At 33.7% G+C, this 21,416-nt stretch overlaps 1 long non-coding RNA gene across 2 annotated transcripts in view; it reads left to right on the forward strand.

The window, feature by feature from the left end:
- LOC128200563 (uncharacterized) overlaps positions 1-21,416 on the forward strand; it is a 99,986-nt gene that overhangs the window by 6,040 nt on the left and 72,530 nt on the right. The window contains exon 1 of one of the 2 annotated variants that reach the window (XR_008252773.1): positions 16,335-16,602. The exons of the other annotated variant lie outside the window; for it this stretch is intronic. This is a non-coding gene — a long non-coding RNA (uncharacterized LOC128200563). Of the gene's footprint in view, positions 1-16,334; positions 16,603-21,416 lie in introns of those variants that run through there. 2 annotated transcript variants of the gene reach the window in all.

A 21,416-nucleotide genomic window follows, 5' to 3' on the forward strand; every position in this document is an offset into this window, starting at 1 on the left:
TTTTATTTTGTGTGTATATCTCCGCTAATTGTAATATATTTTTTTAAATTTATAGTATCAAAAATATATGATTCTGTATATTAGTATTTTATTAATTGTACTTTATTTTCTAAAAGAACTTAATGATTACATTTTAGACTTACATGTTACATGATTTATAAGAGACGAGAATTAACTAAACTTGACGTTAGGGATAGACAGCAGAGTCCCTCTTAAAACACCACTAAAGGCTAATTGTAGTTGCCAACTCGTCTGCTAAGCGTGGCATCTATTCGCAAAACCCTCCTGTATGGGGGAAGCCTATGTTCAGCAATGGACAATTACCGGCTGATATGATATAATGATACGATCTCGATTTTGGCCATGTTACTCCGGCCGTGGTCACGAGTAGACTGATATAGCGCTGTCATGTCTCTGCTTCGGAGAGATGTTTTTTCTTCTACCCACACATTATTCCACAGCACACAAATTTTGACCCTATGTATTTCCTTATTTATTTATTTTATACTTTATTGTATACACTAATAATACATAAAAATATGACAGAGATAAGCAAATGTACAAAGATGAGGTTAACTCTAAAATAGTCAAACCCAAAGTGGAAAGGAACATTGATGTCAGCGGGTAGAGCAGTGTATAATATTGTGACAATTCCCAAACGAACTAAATATACTATTAAATTTATTTCCAAGGTTATTTATATTTATTTATAAATTATTGTCTCATCTAGTAACACGTGCTCTTCGCTACGAAGGTAGTGGGACAGTTAATATATTTGAAGTAAGGTAGAAAAAGGGTTCCTTGTGCTACCTTTGTGCGGGGATGCCCTTTAGTGGGATCTAATAAAACCTTGTTACGGCCAAAGGGATACCAATCCCAATATTGAAAGTGTTCTTTTACATGATACGGAATTTACGGTCTTCCTTCTGATATTAAATCTAGGGAAATCATGTTACTGTGAGATAACGTAATATTGCGGTCGGATATGTATCAATACGGGGCTATGTAAGGGATTTGTACGCCGCGGGCTGATGCTTTGACGTTAATCGTGTTTGTTGGAGTTTTAATTTATTAATAAGTTGGCGGTATTATCAGCTTTTAAGTATGTACACGTTACAGTATATTCTTTGATGTTCATGGTACTGTTCATGTTTATAGGTGATGGTTGCCACTTTCCATCAGGCGAGCCGCCATCTTGGTTGCCATTCTAAGTTGCATAATTAAAAAAATATTACATTGTATTGTAAAAGGCCTGATTGTAATACTTTACATAGGACATTAAAAAGAATTAATGAACAATGATACAATTATCTCATAGAGGGATTTCTTACAGTACATTATATATGTGTACATATAAAATATTATAAATGTTAAATTGACTTTGTTCCTTTGTTACATATAGAGTGCCTTAATGGCTATATATTATATGGCCTTAATGAATATATTGATTCGACAAGTAAAGCGGAGTGTTGCTGCTAGTTTATAAGTAATATTAGTAAGAAGTTTCAACGCGTTATATATATCTTGTTACATTATATATGAAAAAAAAAACATAAAAGTTTATATAAAAGTTCCTATCTGCCATATGATACCTTTGCTTTTTCACTGATTTTGAAGATTTTTTAAATAGTAATTTTAAAAAAATTATCTCTGACAGCTTCACTGGACGAAATTCTATTAAAACTATTTCTTCCGTGGCACAATTACTAAAAGGTACAGGTTTGAATCCCGTCGGATTTAGTTGTCAGAAAAAAAATCTAACAAACATGACAGTAAAAATGTAGGTCAGAAGTTGGTCAAAGTTTAGAGGGATTGTGCGGATCACATTAGCTATATGGGTCCCCATAGGTGGATCGAAATCTCTACCCAGTTTTTTTTTTAATCGATGTCAATAGAGTGGTAACCCCGCCTGCGTTAACGATATACGCTGGCGGAGCACCAGTGAAAGATGATAGGTGACAATGAAAACGCAGGTCAGTTAGCCCATCGTGATGAAGACACCTAGAATTCAGCACGATGGTTTCCAGGGGGGACTACGTGGAGGTCGACCTAACAGGGTATATTTCTAGTAATGAGATTAGTAGTCCGCATTACTAACAAACCCTTCACCCAGTAGGTGCCTACTGCTGGACAGTTTCACCGAGGACGGCCCAGGAAACGATAGCATAATGACTTAGATGCATATAGAAGAGACTGGTTTAAGGTGACACTGAATAGGAAGTTTTCGAGGAGATGGAGAGACCTTCACCCAGCAGTGGGATATCATGGGTTAATAACTAAATGAAATAGAATAAAAGAATATTAAGGTTTCCTAAATGCAGGATTGCCCATTTAAAAATATTATTTAAAATAATAAAGTAAAACCAAAACCCTCTCTTGTTACACAAAAATAATAAACCTAATAATATTAAACAAAGGAAAATGTTTAATATGTAATATCATCTCATAATAATGTACACTTATTTTTTTAATAATATAAAATAATTAAAAACGAACAACCCTAGTTCGTATTTTATGAATTCTTATTTTTTTATTAGGAGCATGTCTCCACATGATATGCAACAGTGGCTTGGTGGTGGCTACGCATGCGCCGCCCGGTGGCCGAGACTACCTGACCGCGGCCGGACACTGATCAATATTAAAGTCCGAGGGAGGATGCTGGGGGATGTCTGTTTGTCTGTTGTATGTATACGGAGTTGATAATACCATTGTGGAATAAAAAAAATATTAATTTACGAGTATATTTTCCCCTAAAATTATTAGCATGCTGGCCAGGCATATTCAACTATATTTTAGTTTTTCCTCCTTTCATAGAAGACACAGTACTATTCCGGCAGCACATGAACTACTTAAACTAGGAATAGCATAAAATTCAGTCAACAAAAACAAAATAATTAAAATGTAAGAATATTGAAATAAACATTCAAAATAACATTTAATATTATTTTCAATTTTATTAAAAATAGTCCCCATATTATTTCTATGTAAAAATGTTTTAATTAAAATTTATCCCGATGGTAATATTTATTTTATTATTATTTATTAAAAAAATATAAAAAAAAATTCGGGGTTGGCAATGATTATTATGATAATTTATCTACTTTTATAATATTTTATTTTTTTGTGTTAAATAAATGTAGAAGCTTACAATATATGAAAGACATAATGCTTTACGGCGCGTAGGAATGCAAACCGATATCATCACACTTTACTCGCTATTATAAGGTATAATTTCAAACATTGTAGTAATAAGGCGTAAAAATAAAAATAAAAAATGTGCATGAAATGCATATTTATAGTATAATAAGTAAAAAATATATTAACTTACTTCAAAAAGCTTAAAACTAGATTAACCCTTATGGGCACTTAACATAAGACAATTATGGTTTAAAACAATCATCAAATTGAAGTCTTAATTTAATAGATTATTATAATTTAATAAAACTTGTATTTTTTTTCTATGGTATATAATATAAATATAACTTTAGTTATTCTAATTAAATACTTAAAAAAATACGGACAATATGTTTACTCATTGGAGGTTCTAACAGCTCCATGTGAATCTGTCTTAACTCACCTTTCTGCGGACACTACGGGGGAGGGTCCAAGAGAAATGACGACCCTTAACTAAAAACACACACATAGACACGTACGGCGATCTCACCCACACGTACATAAACACCTTTCACTTTACATTGATCATGTTGTGTGCGTCTGTGTGTACAAAGGAGTTTAATGTGCATCTGTGTGCGTGTCCAGTTTCCGCGCGCCTGGGTTTTGTTAATTTAATTAGAGGCACAAAAAGATTAAGGATGGAGGACGTGGGCATTAGGAAAATGCTTTTGTTGGGTTACTCTGTGTGTGTTGCTATATATTGGTATATAATATAGAGTTGTTTTGGTCTCGTTAGGGATTGGCATGAAAATAATGTATTTATAGGTACATTGTCGAGCGTTACATTTAAAGGCAATTTGATTAGAACTTTTTATATAGTTTAAATACATTTAAATACAAACTGCGTAATACATTGCTTTACCTTCTAATGGTCGCGGGTTTGATCACAGTACAATACTAATATTTGTATCTATGATTTTATCTGTTTGTTTGTACTCTCAGTGTTTTCTGTGTAAAAAATATATTTATGCAAAAGTATCTAAGATGTCCATCAGTTATCCGTACTATGAGCTCTGCTTAGTTTGGAACTAGATGGCGTTGTTAACTAGTGTTTACGTACTTATTACTAGTTGTATCCCGCGGCCTAACCTATAACACGATATAACTTGTATATGTTTTATTATTCCAATTTTCAGAGTTTTTTGTTTCTATGTTACGGAGTTAGATCCCCATGGTTGAAACAATTTTTACTACACTTTTTGCCATCGATACGGTTTCTTCCTTTCACAATCGACAGGATGTATTTCTATATTGGTTTTATATTAATTTTATGATGATTAAAGTCATTGTTCATGTTAAACTATTTTATGATCAATAAAGTGTTTTCTATTCTATTTCTGGAATTTTACTAGCGTTTTATTAAAGGTTTTCTAATTACGATTTCATTTTCAAAATCAACAAATTCAAATTATGTAGGTACTATTCTTATACTTAGTTACTAATATTATAAATGTAATTTTGGGAGACTTTGTACAAAAGTCGATTGCTTGCGTACCTCTGTCCCATTCGCGTTTCAACCGTGAAGCAGTTGTGTTTGCATGGCTGTGTTTCGGTTTGAAGAGTGGGATATGGCGTGAATTTACTGGGTACAGAGGAATAACACCTGAGTCCTCATGAATGGCAACGCATGGGGGGTATCATGGGCGAAACAGTATACTCTGTTATGTCCATGGTACTGCTCATGTCTATAGGCGACAGTTACCACTTTCCATCAAGTGGGCCGTCAGCTTGTTTGCCATTCTAAGTAGTATAAAAAAATAATGTAAAAGTAGGTTTGTTTGTTTGTTTATTTGTTATCTATTAGCGCTTTAACGGTTTAAACGATCACTGTAAAAAATTTCGTATATACATACTATGGGATACAACTATACAGAAAGACATAGGTTACTTTTCATTCTGGTCATGCGAATGAAGTGGTCGGTAAAAGCTAGTAATCTATAATAATATTTGACTATCGTGAAATCGCTGTGTTTGCCTACGTGGGACCGCCACTCGAGAAGTATTCTGACTCATCATCATGTCACATCAACTTTATATAAAACTTTTAATTTAATAATTAAGCAATTATATTTTTTATCTACTTTCGAATTTAGAAGCCACGGAGAAGATTCAGCCAATAAAATACAAAAGTTTCCACGTACATTCTCCGAATAGCACGTGTAGAGGCTTTGCTGGGAGCCGAAACGTTTATTCTCGTAGTTTTCATAAATATACTTTATGTTTTTTCTATGTTCGTGGTTTATGTACCTTTCATATACGCCTGCTTAGATATTCAGCCGACAAAAGTACTCAGATGTATGTAAATATGATACTTTTTACCAAAGGAGATAAGACATATTTATCTTCAATTTTATCAGTGGAATATTAAATATATACTTGTGTGGTTTTCATCAAAACAGGATAAACAAAATAACAGGTTTAGGACTGTAACAAAACCAATCAATGTACTTACGTACTGGTAGCAGAATTCTGTGCAAATCGCCCGTGAAAATACCATTTTACCTATTTTAGTTGTAACGCAGCGAAGCGTAAGGTTGTACGTTTGGTGCGCCCCGGACAATCCATACAACGAGTTGATTTTGCACAAACAAACAATATCACTTATATTGTAAACAAATGCAAATTGATTAATATTTTTTTTTTATATTATTTTAAGGGCTTTTACCTTCTTCAGGTATATCAGTTCTATTAATAATGAGATGTTGTGTAGATATCTTATATTGAAAATATTTGAATTTAGAACAGAAATCACGTATATTAAAGCAGTTTATTCCCGCAAATAAAAACAGCAGCTTTCAATTTTAAATTATGGAATTTGTGATTAAAAAAAATATTGAATTAAATCACATCATCATTATCATGTCAGCCTTTAACTATCCACTGCTGAACATAAGCCTCTCCTTTGGGGGGTTTGCCAGTAGTTGCCACGCTTGACAGGTGGATTGGCAATGGCAGTTAGGCTTTAGAAATGTTTTAAGAGGGACACTGCTGTCCATCCTTCGCCCTCCTTAGTCGCCTCTTACGACACCCACGGGAAAGGAAGGGTTGGCCTATTCTCTGTCAGGATCACATGATCGTAAACATGTATATTGTTTAATTATTTTTGGAAATTGACAGATAATTGCAACATTGGGACATTTCATTAAAAGTTACAGTCAAATATTATGAACATTCTTAAATTGTAAAAAATATAAAAATCTAATTAGAATTAAAGACGTAACAGCCTAATGGTTAGGTATTACAAATACAACATAACTCATACTGCAGTCGTGGGAGGGAACTGTTGGTAACAAAGTCTAGTGATCCCATTGTTAGCAATATCTTGTTAAACGAATTCCACGTGGTCCTTCCTGGAAACCATCGCGGTTCATTTCTAATGAATTGACCACTGACCTGAAATTATCTTCACTTATCATCACTCTCTGATATCCCACCAATAGCACCATGGGATTATAAATCCAATTTTTTCACATAAAATGCACTGCTTACTTAATTTTCTGCTTGCCTCATGGTTGACTGGTAGAGAACGCCATTAGGTATTTTTTTTTATGGGTGAAAATGGTATGGTAACCCCGACTGCGCTAACGGGATATGCTGGCGGAGCACCAGTGAAGGGTGATAGATGAGAATGAAAACAGGCCAGTTAGCCTATCATGATGAATTCATCAGGAATTAACCATGATAGTTTCCAGGGAGAACCGCGAGGAGGTTGACCTAGTTGGGTATATTGCTAGCAATGGGATTCTCAGTCTCCATCACTAACATTCCCTTTCCCCTCCGCCATTAGGTGTTAAGCTTACCAAATGTACACTTACTTATATTGTATAATTGTCCATTGAAGTTTAAATAAAAGAAGACCTTGTGGTCATTAGTTGAGATAATATTTTATAACTAATTTTTATTTGTGACTTCCTTCGTGTGACGTTTTTGACTGGGATAAAAAGTAAGCTATATCCTTCTACATCACATACAGTTCGTATAAATAGATTTCATGGTGATTGGTTAAGCCGTGAAGGTGCTAAGGTCATCGTCATCATATCAGCTCTTAATGATCCAGTGCTGAACATAAGCCTTCTTGGAGACTTTTTTTAATGGTTGTTAATGGAATGGTAACCCCACCTGCGCTATCGATATACACCGGCGGGGCACCAGTGAAGGATGATAGGTGAGGGCGAAGCAGGTCAGTTAGCCCATCGTGACGAATTTAACAAGAATTGTTCACGATGGTTTCCAGGGGGAACCACGTGGAGGTCGACCTAATAGGGCATATTGCTAGCAATGGGGCTGTTAAACTCCAATGCTAACAATCCCTTTCCCCCCTCTTGGAGGGTTTTGCTTGGTGTAAAAATACTGTTGAATATTCCCTATTAGGGGATTTTGCCAGTAGTAGCAACAATTTTTAGTAGTAGTAACTGCAACACTGCTGCCCATCCTTCGTCCGTATGGTCTTGGCATAAAATACGCCACTACGTCCTTTCCCGTGGGTGTCGTAAGAGAGACTGAGGGAGGGCAAAGGTGCTATTACGTAACGAATAGACAAACTTACAACAAACATTTATAATAGTAGATAAGAATAATATAGCGCTCAACAAAATTTTTTAATAAAACATTAAGACAAATTATATATTTAAATAAGCATAAGCTATGTGTCTAGTAGATGTATATGTGTCTTTTTACCAACCCCATAACAGACTTACACCCTTAGTCATAAAAACGTCAAACCTCTCATGAACTTATATTAGTTATTTAACTGTTCTGTCTCTTTCTTTTATGCTAAAGTTTTAGTTTGAATGAAAGGGAGAAAACAGTGTAATAGTTAAAATAGCCCTGTAGGAGATTTTAGTTCTTATGAATATTTCGTGTTTCTACCGTGAAGCAGTTGTATTTGCATGGTTGTGTTTCGGTTTGAAGGGTGGGATATGGCGTGAATTTACTGGGTACAGAGGAAGAACACCCGAGTCCTTAGGAATGGCAACGTATGGGGGTATCATGGACGAAACAGTATACTCTGTTATGTCTATGGTACTGATCATGTCTATAGGCGACGGTTACCACTTTCCATCAGGTGGGCCGTCAGCTTGTTTACCATTATAAGTTGTATAAAAAAAAAAGAATACGGAGGATAATGTAAATATATGAATAAATTTAAACAAACCTTACCAGTCAACAATCTTCTATAATCTGCTCAAAGGTTTTACAATAACATTTCTTATAACACGTGTCATAAAGCATGTTTGTCTTGAAAACAGTGGGCCATTCGCGATGCCGCGATTCTTTCGAATATAAAAAGTAAGACGATAGCTTACCGCCAAAATTTATACTTTTGGATATCCAAAATATGTTTCAACAACCATCCTAACCTGACCTCCCACACTTCCCCCAATAAAACGTTTACAGGACGCCGAAACGGTCGCATACCCACATATGGGGGTCCAAATGAAATTGGTTATCACAATACTGAATATATCGTATGAATTCTACCCACGGGTGAAAATAACCGTGGTAGTCTCCGGGTTGTTTTCACATAATAGAGCCATTTTCTTTTGTTTTTGTTACGTACGCTTACAATGAAAACAAAGACGGGTGTCTTGTTTCACTGGTTTTTACGCGCGGCCCTTGATAGGCGTTTTATGAATATAGCTCAGTGTGTGATCGGAAATCTAATGGGGGTTGATCTTGAAGGTGAATTATGGTAATAGTAGACAGTGCTATAATGTGTTTTAATAAAACAAATCGGCTGTGTGGTCCCGGCATAAAATAGACCCTTCCTTTCCTGTAGGTGTCGTAAGAGGCGACTAAAGGAACATAATGGCAGAGGGATGGGCAGCAGCGTCTTTCTTAGAACAACTCTAAAAGCCTAACTGCGGTTGTCAATCCACTTGTTAAGCGTGGTAACAACATGCAAAACTCCCCTTCTGGAGAAAAATTATGTTCAATAGTAGACAGTTAACGGCTGAAATGATGATGACGAGTAAAACATAATAAAAAGTTAACCAAGTTTTATTGAAATTATCACAAGAATACTTTATAAATGAAATTAGTAACGGATCGAGAACATTCGATCAATTAGTCGATTTTTTTTATTTAAACGATAGAAAACACTGTCCACTAGATAGAGGAACGACTTCGGATACATTCTAGGGAGTTAGTGAATGCATCTGTCTCGGGATCGTACCTTATGTCATTCTAGGGGAGAGGCCTATAGTCAGCAGTGGAAATTTAAATATTTGGTATACAAATAGACAGTATCCAGGTTTATACATAGAGTACTTTATACTTACTTACGAGGGCAAAGCCATGAGATACAGATAGTATGTTTAATTGTTAAATCACCATCCCATATAGTACGTGGTTGTCAAATTTTGTGACGATTAACTTAGTGGTCAAAACATCTAAATGAAAAAAAAAAAACGCTAAAAATTACTTCCACATATACAGCATTAGGTTATAAAATAAGTAAATTACAAATATCTATTTATTTATTTCAACTTTATTGCGATAAAAATATTGTACATATTTTTCGGCAAAATTAACACTGAACGGTGTTCTCTACCAATCAATCATTGGACAAACCGAAAAATAAGTATTTTTTTTATATAACTGCCATCCAATCATACCAATCACTGGTCCTCAAGATAGAATACCCTGTGTTATGAGGAGCCAGGTTATGAACAGAATCCAAAATCCAGATCATTCAGACATGAGCCAACTTGGAAAAATTCGTTTTTTAAATTGGCTCGACCGAGAATCGAATCCGAAACCTCATTACCCAAAGCAAGCATCTACCGTTGCTTAACAAAGATCGTGAAGTTCTGTCCTATTCTATTCTAGATATCTAGTACGAGATAGTAAAGCCTTTTTAAATTTTATATGCAATGTTAACTAGTTTGCAGTTGGAATGTACATTTCAACTGGACGCTCGGCAATAGCATTGGAAACGCGAGGAATTTAGTTCCATTTAGTTACCGTTGCCTCTACTCTTTGGCAGATGTTTGGTTACTGTGTCCATTCAGTTTGTTAAATGGTGGGACAAATAAAGTATTTCTACTAATAACAGTCAACGGTCTGTACGAAATTGTATTAAATATAATTTTTTCCATTACTACTACTCTTTTTAATATATAATATAATTAAAAGATTTATGCATTAAAACAATTCATTAACGTCCCATTGCTGGGCATTTATTTGTTTTAAGTTTTGCTTGTCTTGCTCTCTTTTAATTGTTCTCCTTGTTCGCTTCTTACTCTAAAAATCTGTAATGTATTATTTATTTATTTAATAATTTATTTATTTATCTATTACTAGATAATAATTTCTCAAAGTAGCTAGAACTAAATTTTACACTTTACAATTCTCTTTTCTGTCGAAGAGAAGAGAATGATGTTTTTCGGGTGTATGTATGTTTGGATTATTTTGGAGATATGGACCTATAGTGTAATTAGAATTAATTAAATATTATTTTATTAAAGCGAAGTAAGGGACTACGTTATAGGTTACATTAATAGAGCGTCCATCTATTGAAATTTTGCACTACATTATGCATTATTTTGTACAATGTAATTACATTACAGTTGCACTTTCACCTTCTTAGGTTTTACCGGTAAAATTTTTCTATAAAAACGAATACTAAAATGTGAGCTATAATACTATAAAAGCATCATTTTCCAATCTTGAAATGTACGGACATAAAGTTCAAAACACCTCAATTGTAATTATTATATTTCTCGTTTCGTTTCGAATCAAGAATGTCCCATTTTTTTATGGTCACCCCCTCAATAAGGAACTTGCTGAAATACAGCGCAACTTGTTACCGGTCGGTTGCGGTACAAATTCGTAACATTACACTATTTGTGCAGCACTACTCACAAAGTTCTTTGTGATCCTGTTTCGAAGAGACATATTGAATCGCTTAGAAATTGTGTTATATTTTTAAGCGAATTTCAAAAAGAGATGGTCTCCAATTTGTCTTTTTTTTGTGTGTATGTTGCGCGATATCTTCGCCAATCCTGAATCGACTTTAATATTTTTTACAACCAATAGGATATATATATCTATAAGAGTGTTAGTCCTATATTAATTTTCAACCTACTTCAAAAAGAAGAGGTTCTCAATTCGATTGTATTAGTTTTTGTTTTATGTTTCGTATTTCATAACTCTATCAGTTAATAAATAAAATGTTATTATCAATCAAATATTTATTACAATATTTTATGAAAGAGTGCAGGTATTTTTTCTAATAATATCAATGTGATGCATATATTATTAGAAATTATATATTTGAATTTGACCTTTATCTTTTAGGCAATACGTTACATTAATGTTGTAAACAGGAAAGACTAGATTTTTTTAACCATTTAATAAAAAAAATCTTTCACCTACAGAAAGTGATATTATCAAATAGTAACGTGGATTGTAAGGGGAGAAAGGGATTGTTGATAATGGAGTCTAACTGACCTATTGCTAGCAATACACCCTGTCAGGTCGACCTCCACGCGGTTCCCCCTGGAAACCATAGTGGTTAATTCTAGTGGAATTTGTCACGATGAGCTAACTGACCTGCTTTCATTGTCACCGATCATCTATCACTGGTGCCCCGCCAGTGTATACCGAAAGCGCAGGCGGAGTTACCATTCCATTATCACCCATTAAAAAGAAAACATGGATCGTAATTTATTAAAAAAAAAAAAAAAACACGAATCCGGCACGTGCCTTTAAATACATACAAATATACAGCTAAACACGAGTGCCTCACTTCCTTCGTGAGTGGGTAAGAACAATTGGAATTGTGGATTTGTTTTTAATAATACACTTATTTATTTGTTTTTTTTTTTTTTCACTTGCAACATTATGTCTACCTTCAACAGGCGACGTTATCTTAACATGTCCAGTCAGTGCGAATGGTTCCGAATTTCTGTCTCCCTTTAGAATTGTTACCTTTAATTAATAATTTCTCTACAAACGACAGATACATTACTTAATATTGTATGTTATAATAAATTAGAAGAATAGAATAGAAATAGAATAGAACAGAAATATTCTTTATTTAAATAGACATGTTTGCAAGCTCTTTTAAATCTTTATTTTTTTATAATCGTATTGATGGGTTCGGGATGTTATCTGGTGAGAAAAACCCATAAGAAATTAAACAGTTACTCTTTTCAAATTATTATGTAGGTACAAGATGATTTTACATTTGCATGGGTTCTGTGACTATTTGTATGTATTATTAAATGGAAAATAAACAATTCAACATATGCAGAACTGTCCTTATAAGCAGTACCCGTTCACGAGTATGACGGATAAGTCAACAATCATTGGACTCGACGATATTTTAGGGAATACGACACGGTGCGTCACGCCGCTGTCAAGAAAAATAGCAGGTATAGATTTTGTATTATCTGATATCTATTTATAGTTGGGAGATTTCGAAAAACGATTTGCATTCTACTTTTTTTATTTTAATTGTACTGGTATATAATAAATAAGTATATTTGAATTTTGTTGGTGTATTGGTAACAGTTCGGTATGATTACTAAGTATATGTAAATATGGTAAAATCAAATTCATTAATAACTTTTGAAAACAGTATTCTAACAGTAAAAAAAAACAGTTTTTGAAAGAAAGATGGGTCGAAAATGACATGAAATTTAGGGCCTCCCGTACTTATTTTTTTGCTTACACGTGTTTACCCTCATCACGTGATCATGTGACATTATCGTCGACACGTCCAGCCAGGGACCCAGGCCGCGCCCGCGGTCATACTGTTGTCACTTTAGAATAAACAGCCTCCCTAGATAAGTAGTAAGCAAATCTACCGTTAGACATGTTTTCGTCACTTCACGCATGGGATAGAACAAGAAGCCAAACGTCATTGTCTCTTTCTATTTAATGTAAGTACCCAACAACCATAACATATTTATCAATAGACTCGTATGGCAATTGTCTAGGGGTAGAATAACTAAGCTATAACGTTGACTCTACTCGCGAAAATTAAGATGAAAACTATCGCAGAGTTTTAATAATGTATTATAATTTTTGTTTTTGTGAAGCAAAATATACTTACCAAAATAATAAAAATGTATTTTTTACTTAGTATCAATATATATATATATATATATATATATATATATATATATATATACATATATTGACATACCTATTTACTAAAAAACACAAACGTATTTAACATACATTTTAAATAATTATAAACAAATCACATACTTACACATAATTATAAAATAAAAATAACTTTAAACATGTACACAAAATAATAGAATATAAGAAAATAACACCAATTAATATATCAACACGACCAAAAAATCGTGCACGCACTCACGCAAAAAATGCAACAAAAAATAACAAGGGGGCGAGTTGGGTGGACCCCTGTCCCACCCCACCGCCTACTGGCCCCTCATATCTCTGCACTCGCCAGCGCTAATCTGTATATTTTACGAAAGCATTTTGTACAAAAACATTCTAACTGAATTTGGTCTCTATATTGTATTATTCAAGTGTAAATTTCGTTTGCTCCTATTTGGCATGTGTTCGCAAAAGAGTTTCCCAAAACGGCAGACAGGGGGAGTGAGGTCTACCTACCTAAAAACGTGGAAACACTGATGAATGTCCCCCATTAGATGTTATTTATTTAGAATGTGGCCGAGAAAGGGACTCGGCCGTTTAAGTTTACCTAAAGTTTACTTAGGACCGACTATATTGGGTTAAACTGAAGACGTTACAGCTCAAGACAAATGGTGCACAGTTACAGGGGTCCAGTTTTTCGAGTTTTGGCTTATGATCGTATTTATCATGACGATGTTCCGACACTGCAGTAAGGAACACTCACGAGTCACCAGTAATATATTTGTGTTTGTAGTATTATAATATAGTTAGGAAATAAAGTAAAATGCTATAGTCTCAAATTGTATATACGGGACTTCTCAATTGGCTTATTATCGTGAAGTCATTAAAATAATTGTAGCTAGTTATTATATTTTTCATTTTATATATTTATCTTGTGTATGTGTACATTTCAGAGGGAAACTTTGTACAAAAGTCGATTGCTTGGGTACCTCTGTCCTATTCGTGTTTCTACCGTTAAGCAGTTGTGGTTGCATAGCTATGTTTCGGTTTGAAGGCGTGAATTTATAGAGTACAGAGGAATAACACCAGAGTCCTCAGGAATAGAAACGCATGGGGGGTATCATGGGCGAAACAGTATACTCTATTATGTCTATGGTACTGCTCATGTCTATAGGCGACGGTTACCAATTTCCATCAGGTGGGCCGTCAGCTTGTTTGCCATTCTAAGTCGTATAAAAAATAAAAAAATAAATACATATATATATTCCTTTATATTTATATATGCATATTATAATCATCATTGTATGATATCATCATTTATTTTATTTAAAATTTTCACACCTTTTCCCATGAGAGTCGCGACTAAGAGAGGGCAAGGGATGAGCAGCAGCGTCCCTCTTAAAGGCTGACTGCGGCTAACAAGCCCAAAGTCAGGTCGACCACCACGCGGTTCCCCCTGGAAATCATTGTGGTTAATTCTAGTGGAATTCGTCACGATGGGCTAACTGACCTGCTTTCATCGTCACATATCATCCCTCGTTGGTGTCCCGCCAGCGTATACCGATAGCGCAGGTGGGGTTACTATTTCATTATCACCCATTAAAAAAAATCGCCTGCCAAGCGTGGCAACTACTGGCAAAACTCCCCTTATGGGAAAGGCTTATGTTCAGCAGTGGACAGTTAACGGCTGAAATCATAATAATAAAATTGAATATATGATACTTATAACAACTGGTTGAGTAGTTACGACGTAAAGAGGTGACAAACAAATAAACATAATAACTTTCACATTTCAGGTATTACTGAGAAAACAAAAATTCGAATTTATATAGTAAATTTGCGATAGGACAGATTATGCAGCGGTCTGTCTGTCTGTCGGTGCGTCAATAGGTAACTAATGGTATCCGCTCCGCCTACACGGACGGCCCCGTAACGTGAGTGATGGGACGCCATTTAAAAAATGCCAATCTGCGATTTATACAGTAACATAGGTATATACTGTGACTTCACATACGTGACAGATAGAAAGAGTAATACAGAAAAAATAAGACAAAAAATCTCAGAGTCTCGACGTCATATTTTTTCAAATTTTGTAAATAAACAATATTGATAGAAATGTCTAAATTAAATTGATTGAATGTTTTCTGTCTAATTTTTTTTTGTGTTCCATTTATGCGTGCTGGTTTTTTTCTTGTAATATAGATTTAATAGATTTATTTATTTTCTCTACAAATTTCACAGAAAAAAGACAGACCTGACCTTTTCTCCTGTTTTTTTTTTTTTACTACTTAGAATGGCAATCAAGCTGATGGCCCACCTGATGAATAATGGTAACCGTCGCCTAGAGACATAAGCAGTACCATGGACATAACAGAGTATACTGTTTCGCCCATGATACCCCCCATACGTTGCCATTCCTGAGGACTCAGATGTTATTCCTCTGTACCCTGTAAATTCACGCCATATCCCACCCTTCAAATTGAAATACAGCTATGCAAACACAACTGCTTCACGGTAGAAACATGAATGGGACAGAGGTACCCAAGCAGTCGACTTCTGTACAAAGTCTCCCTCTGGTAAAAAAAAAGTAAGTTACATAAAAATAAAGTTTGTTGCTTGGTTCCTCAAAACACTATACACATAGCTTGAGGATCAGGCAATTTATGTAATTGTGTGGTAATTACTTACAAACATCACAATCTGGGGGAGGGGGATTGTTAGTAATGTGAACCACCAGTCCTATTGCTAGCAATACACCCGGACAGGTCGACCTCCACGTGGTCCCCCCTAGAAACCATCGTGCTAAATTTCAGGTTTTTTTTCTTTTGATGGGTGAAAATGGTATGGTAACCCCGCCTGCGCTAACGGAATACGCTGGCGAAGCACCAGTGAAGGGTAATAAATGAGAATGAAAACAGGACAGTTAGCCCATCATGATGAATTCATTAGGAATTAACCATGATAGTTTCCAGGGAGAACCGCGAGGAGGTCGACCTGGTTGGGTATATTGCTAGCAGTGGGATTCTCAGTCTCCATTACTAACAATCTCTTTTCCCCCTAATTCCAGGTGTATTCATCAAGATGGGCTAACTGACCTGCCTTTTCATTCTCATCGATTATCCTTCATTGATACCACGCCAGCGTATACCGTTAGTGCAAGCGGGGCTACCAATCCATTAGCGTCCATTAAAAAAATAATCACACCCTAGAACCGTTAAGGCGCTAAAAGATTACAAACAAATTCCCTTTCATATTTTAATGTTAGTAAGTATTATATTAGGGAAACGACATCTTTCGCCCCTTATAATCTTGTTGTGGCAAATCTAATATGAAGAACGCCATATCCAGGTGAGTAAGTACAGTGTAAAGTAGCAAGTAATCCTATCACATAGTTTGCACTATACCTGTGTTATATGTCGTATCGGGCACGATATTATGTCGTATTCATGTCTAATGTATACTGTTTTTTAATACATCTACCTATCAACTCGCATTATGGACGAGTGAACAAGTACGGTGAGCAGAAAAATCTTTGTTTTCGATTATTTGGCCGATAATATTAATTTCGTTCTTAATTTGTATATATTTATTTTTGTTTATATGTTTGTATATATGTCAATATATTAAGAAATATAGATCTGTTAGAGACTCTTACGACATGTCCTTTAAAATATAGTTATTATCTCAGGAATAATCTCCATAGAAAATATTGATTTAATTAATTAACAGTCATTAAAATCAGAAGAAAAAAGTAATTATTATACCTTTCAAATTAATACGAAATCCAAATCCACGGATTATTTTTATTTAATTAGTAATTTATTTTATAATATGCTTTAGTAAAAAGAATTGTTTTTAAATATATATATATAATTTTCTTTCATTTCATTTTAAAACATTGTTTGGAAGTTTATTATAAAAACATTTATAGACTCTATGAACGATCGAGTATATTTCCTGTCAACCCAATCGTTTGAGCCTATTTTTAAATTTTCAAATGACCACAATAAGAATGAGGCTCTAAATTCGGTTCTATTTTTGTTATTTTTGTTACCTTATAACTTCGTTAACTGTAAACAGGTTTGGACATATCTTTTTTATCTGAAAGAATATACTTATTGATTAATCTTATAGAAATTTTATTAAAATAGAATCAGTAGTTTAGTTTTTAAATCAAATAACTGGTTTGACAAACACAATTGAAATTAATTATAATATTGCCACAATTATTTTTTTTATGTGGGGAAGTAAGATAAATTTTATTTTGTTTGAATTACGTTTTATAGACATTACAATTGTGTTATTTGTATGGCAATTCGTTTCGAACTCTGAATATCACGTAACAGTTAAAAGACGCTTAAGTATAAAATAATTATAGACCTGTAAGTTAGATATTTCCAGTAAAATTTTCACCTAATAACTTTTTCTTAAAAAGTTAACTTTATTACAAGCAATTTTGAGTAGTCATTTTTTTATTAATCTACCGCCCATTCGAAATATAATGTCAGCTGATAAAAACGAGCAAGAAACTTAACTGTTGCTTCTTTCAACAAAAGTTGATTTTACATTTGTAGTAACAATACAGAGTAGTACAAGGGTTATTTAAATTATTAGATAAATCAAGTTTATTATTGTAAATATTATTATGAATTAAATATGTCATTTATATGACAAACAAATTATATTCAGATATATGGCAGACTTCATTCATAATATATCTTATGCATGGATATTTAGAGTCAGGCACGCTTGTTTTGCAAGTATTGGTTTAAAGGCAGGAAACGACACCACCACCACCTGTAAAACTGTATAAATTATTTTATCAATGTAATCTTTACCTTTTTTTGCCAACTGTACGCCGCCCACGTCCCTAGCAAATGTTGTGGTGAATTTCATATTTTTGTAAGTATCTACTTCGTCTGTTTATTCTCCATGTGTTTCGGTTCACATGAAAATTTCTTGATTTTTTATGCTTTCATAAGCTTTATATGTAAGCGGCGTGTTTGAAGAGCTCTCTTACATATGGAATATCATATTAGAGCACTTTCTGCTGACTCATTATTTTATTACTTTAGAAAAGTGCTCGAAACATTATAATAATGTTTATTTTCAAGAATGTATTATTTTATTGTAGTTTTATTGGTAGATACAAACGGATAGCTATCGTTTTTTTTTAATTTTCTTCAAAAATTATACCTTAATTGTGTACCTCATTAAATCGACTTTAAAAACAAGTAGGTTCTCTTATCATTCTTAACCGACTTTGGAAAATTATTTTGTTATCGGAAAGGATATACTTTCAGATTAGTTCCATAGAAAGTTTATCAAAATCGGTTTAGTAGTTTAATTTTCAGATCTAAATAACTGGTTTTGTCACAATTAAATATGGTTTTTTAGTGGGATTTTAATTATTAGGTATTAAATTGAAATTGTGGCTGTATTCTTAATTAGCTATACTAATTATGACTTTGCTCTTATTAATTGGAAATAAATACCTTATATTATTTTTATTATATTTATTACATTACTGCCTATTATTATTATAGTATCAGTCGTAATACCATGTTGTTATACTATACTGACACCCAGTAATATATCGAAACACCATGATTTATCCCAAACAACGAACATAGATAAAATTTGAATTTTTTTTTTGTATATTATGATTATTTACTTTTTTTTTTAATAAAATAACTAGAAATCGACCGCAGGATAGATTGGTCAGTGTAAACCATTTTTAAAGATGCTTCCGCAGCGAATATTGGTTTGCTGGCGTTTGTAATTTTTATGTTGTATTAGATTTTTTTTTATACAAATTAGAATGGCAAAAAAGCTGACGGCCCACCTGATGGAAAGTGGTAACCTATAGACATGAGCAGTACCATGGACATAACAGAGTATACTGTTTCGCCTATGATACCCCCTATGTTGAAATGTTAATGTGTGTGTACAATTCACTTCTATACTTAAGCACTCAAATTTTCTCATATTGAAAAATGACCTCCAAACTCCAAGGGATTTACTGTTATCCCAAATGTCATTTCACCCCTTCTTGAACAAAACCTGGCTCTGAAGCGAACGGATTGCTCGGTACATTGTCTAAACAATCCTTAAGTGATCAATGAATCGATCAAAAAGTCTCATATAACTGACATCTTTGTTCAAAACCGGACTTTATTATCTGATTATTTAGCTATAAATCAGAATGTTGAATCGTCGACTTTGTTTTTAAATTTAATATTTTCGACGCTAAAGCGATATAAAAGAATAAAGTGTTGTTAAACTAAAAGCTGCATTTTGCACTATTGCAAAAAGTCGCTATTCGTTCGGTGCGCTCAACTTTAAAGCGTCCAGTGACGTAAGTTTTTTGCTTTAAATTCAAAAAGACATAACATCAGTTTATTTTTAAAGCGATTCCAACTTTAACGTCCTTATTTTAAAATCGAAAATAGGGTATATTTGATAGCGAGTTCATCCAGTTTCTTCAGGGTAATTGCTCCAGTAGTCGGTCCATAACAAAACACATAAATTAAGTGCTCAATAATAAATGGAAATGTCCCTTGCAGAGGACAGGGCATTAGGGCGGGATTATGAGCGGCAGAGTGTTGGAGTACCCTCTGCACTCTCGCCTCCAGACCAAATGTCTGTATGGACTGAATAAAGGTTATTGTTTAAATAGAATTGTTTTCCAATTATTTTATTTAGACTACCGTGTTAATATTTTTTTTCATATTCATTCTTAATATTAACAGATACTTATGTTTTACCTATTGCATCAAATGGTAGTTCTAATTAATTCTAATTAAAATGTAATCATGCTCTTGATTTTACATCAAACTCTTTTACTATTCTTACTTTAAGATTGTTTAATTTCTTTATAGATAAATAGTTGTGTCCTACGATATTGTTTGAATAAATTTATGTTGAAAATACAGGGTAAATTGTAGTGTCATTTTAATTTGTTTCTTTGTTTGTATAACAAGAATAGATAGATATATAAACAGAAAAAATAATAAGTAAAATAAATCACACACCAATCTATTGACAAGCATTATTCCATTTTATTTAAAAATAAAATACGATAAGTATCTACACACACATCAAACTTGTCGATTGCAAACACACACACACACACACACACACACACACACACACACACACACAAACACACACACACACACACACACACACACACACGCACACACATGCATACACTCATATACATGCAAAAATATAAGTAAATTGAGAACTTTTTATTTGAATAAGATTAAAATAATCACCAGATATTTTATTACGAAATTCTTTTAAAGAAATAATAAACAAATATTTATTCTACTGTCATTACGAGAACAGGTTAAACACGCGACTAAACGCATAAAACGAATTTATAAGGGAGACGAATCTTTGGTGTCCATTTATCCCCTGTCAAGTTGACCACAAAGTGGCCAAATGTATGGGCTGTGTCAAACCGCCTTTTATGATACAAGTACCTGTAAATAGACATAAAAGATATTTATCTGTATGAAGTCAAACGGATCTGAGATACAGCATCAATTTATGTGCTATAAAACGAACGCGTGGACACAGGGGTGTCACGCTTGACCAGTTGTGCGCGTGAGGAGGCAAGGGTGTATTGGTCAGCACGCGCCCGGTAGAACCGGTTAGTTATTGGACAAGGGGAGATTGGGTAAGTTGGATGACCGGTATTCGATTGGAGGATATTCGCCAGGTGGCTGATTCGTTTAAAATTGAATTTGGAATTGGCTTATAAAATTTAAATATGTTTTTTAAATATTTTTTATTTACACGAAAAGGTATAAAAGAAACTATAAATAAGTAATTAAAATAAATATAGAAAAGAGAAATAATTACCTGTCATAATAAAATAAAAAGAGAAATATCAGAATACAAATAAAAAAAAATTGTTTTTAATTAGTAGAAATTTGCAAAAAGTTAAAATTATTTACTCTACTCTAACATTTTACATAGTATTTCTACTACATATAAAAAAAAAAATTAAATCATCCATACTGACCTTAGAAATTCTCCATTTTCTTTTATAAAAAATCTCTCATGAATTCTATCGAATCTAATTGCCGGGGACGGATAGCGTGGCGCGGCAAATGCGCGCAATCCGTTTGATATTTAATATGTCGCAAACT

Source organism: Galleria mellonella, unplaced genomic scaffold (genome assembly GCF_026898425.1).
Source record: "Galleria mellonella isolate WM207_F2 unplaced genomic scaffold, CSIRO_AGI_GalMel_v1 utg21, whole genome shotgun sequence".
NCBI classification, from domain to species: domain Eukaryota; kingdom Metazoa; phylum Arthropoda; class Insecta; order Lepidoptera; family Pyralidae; genus Galleria; species Galleria mellonella.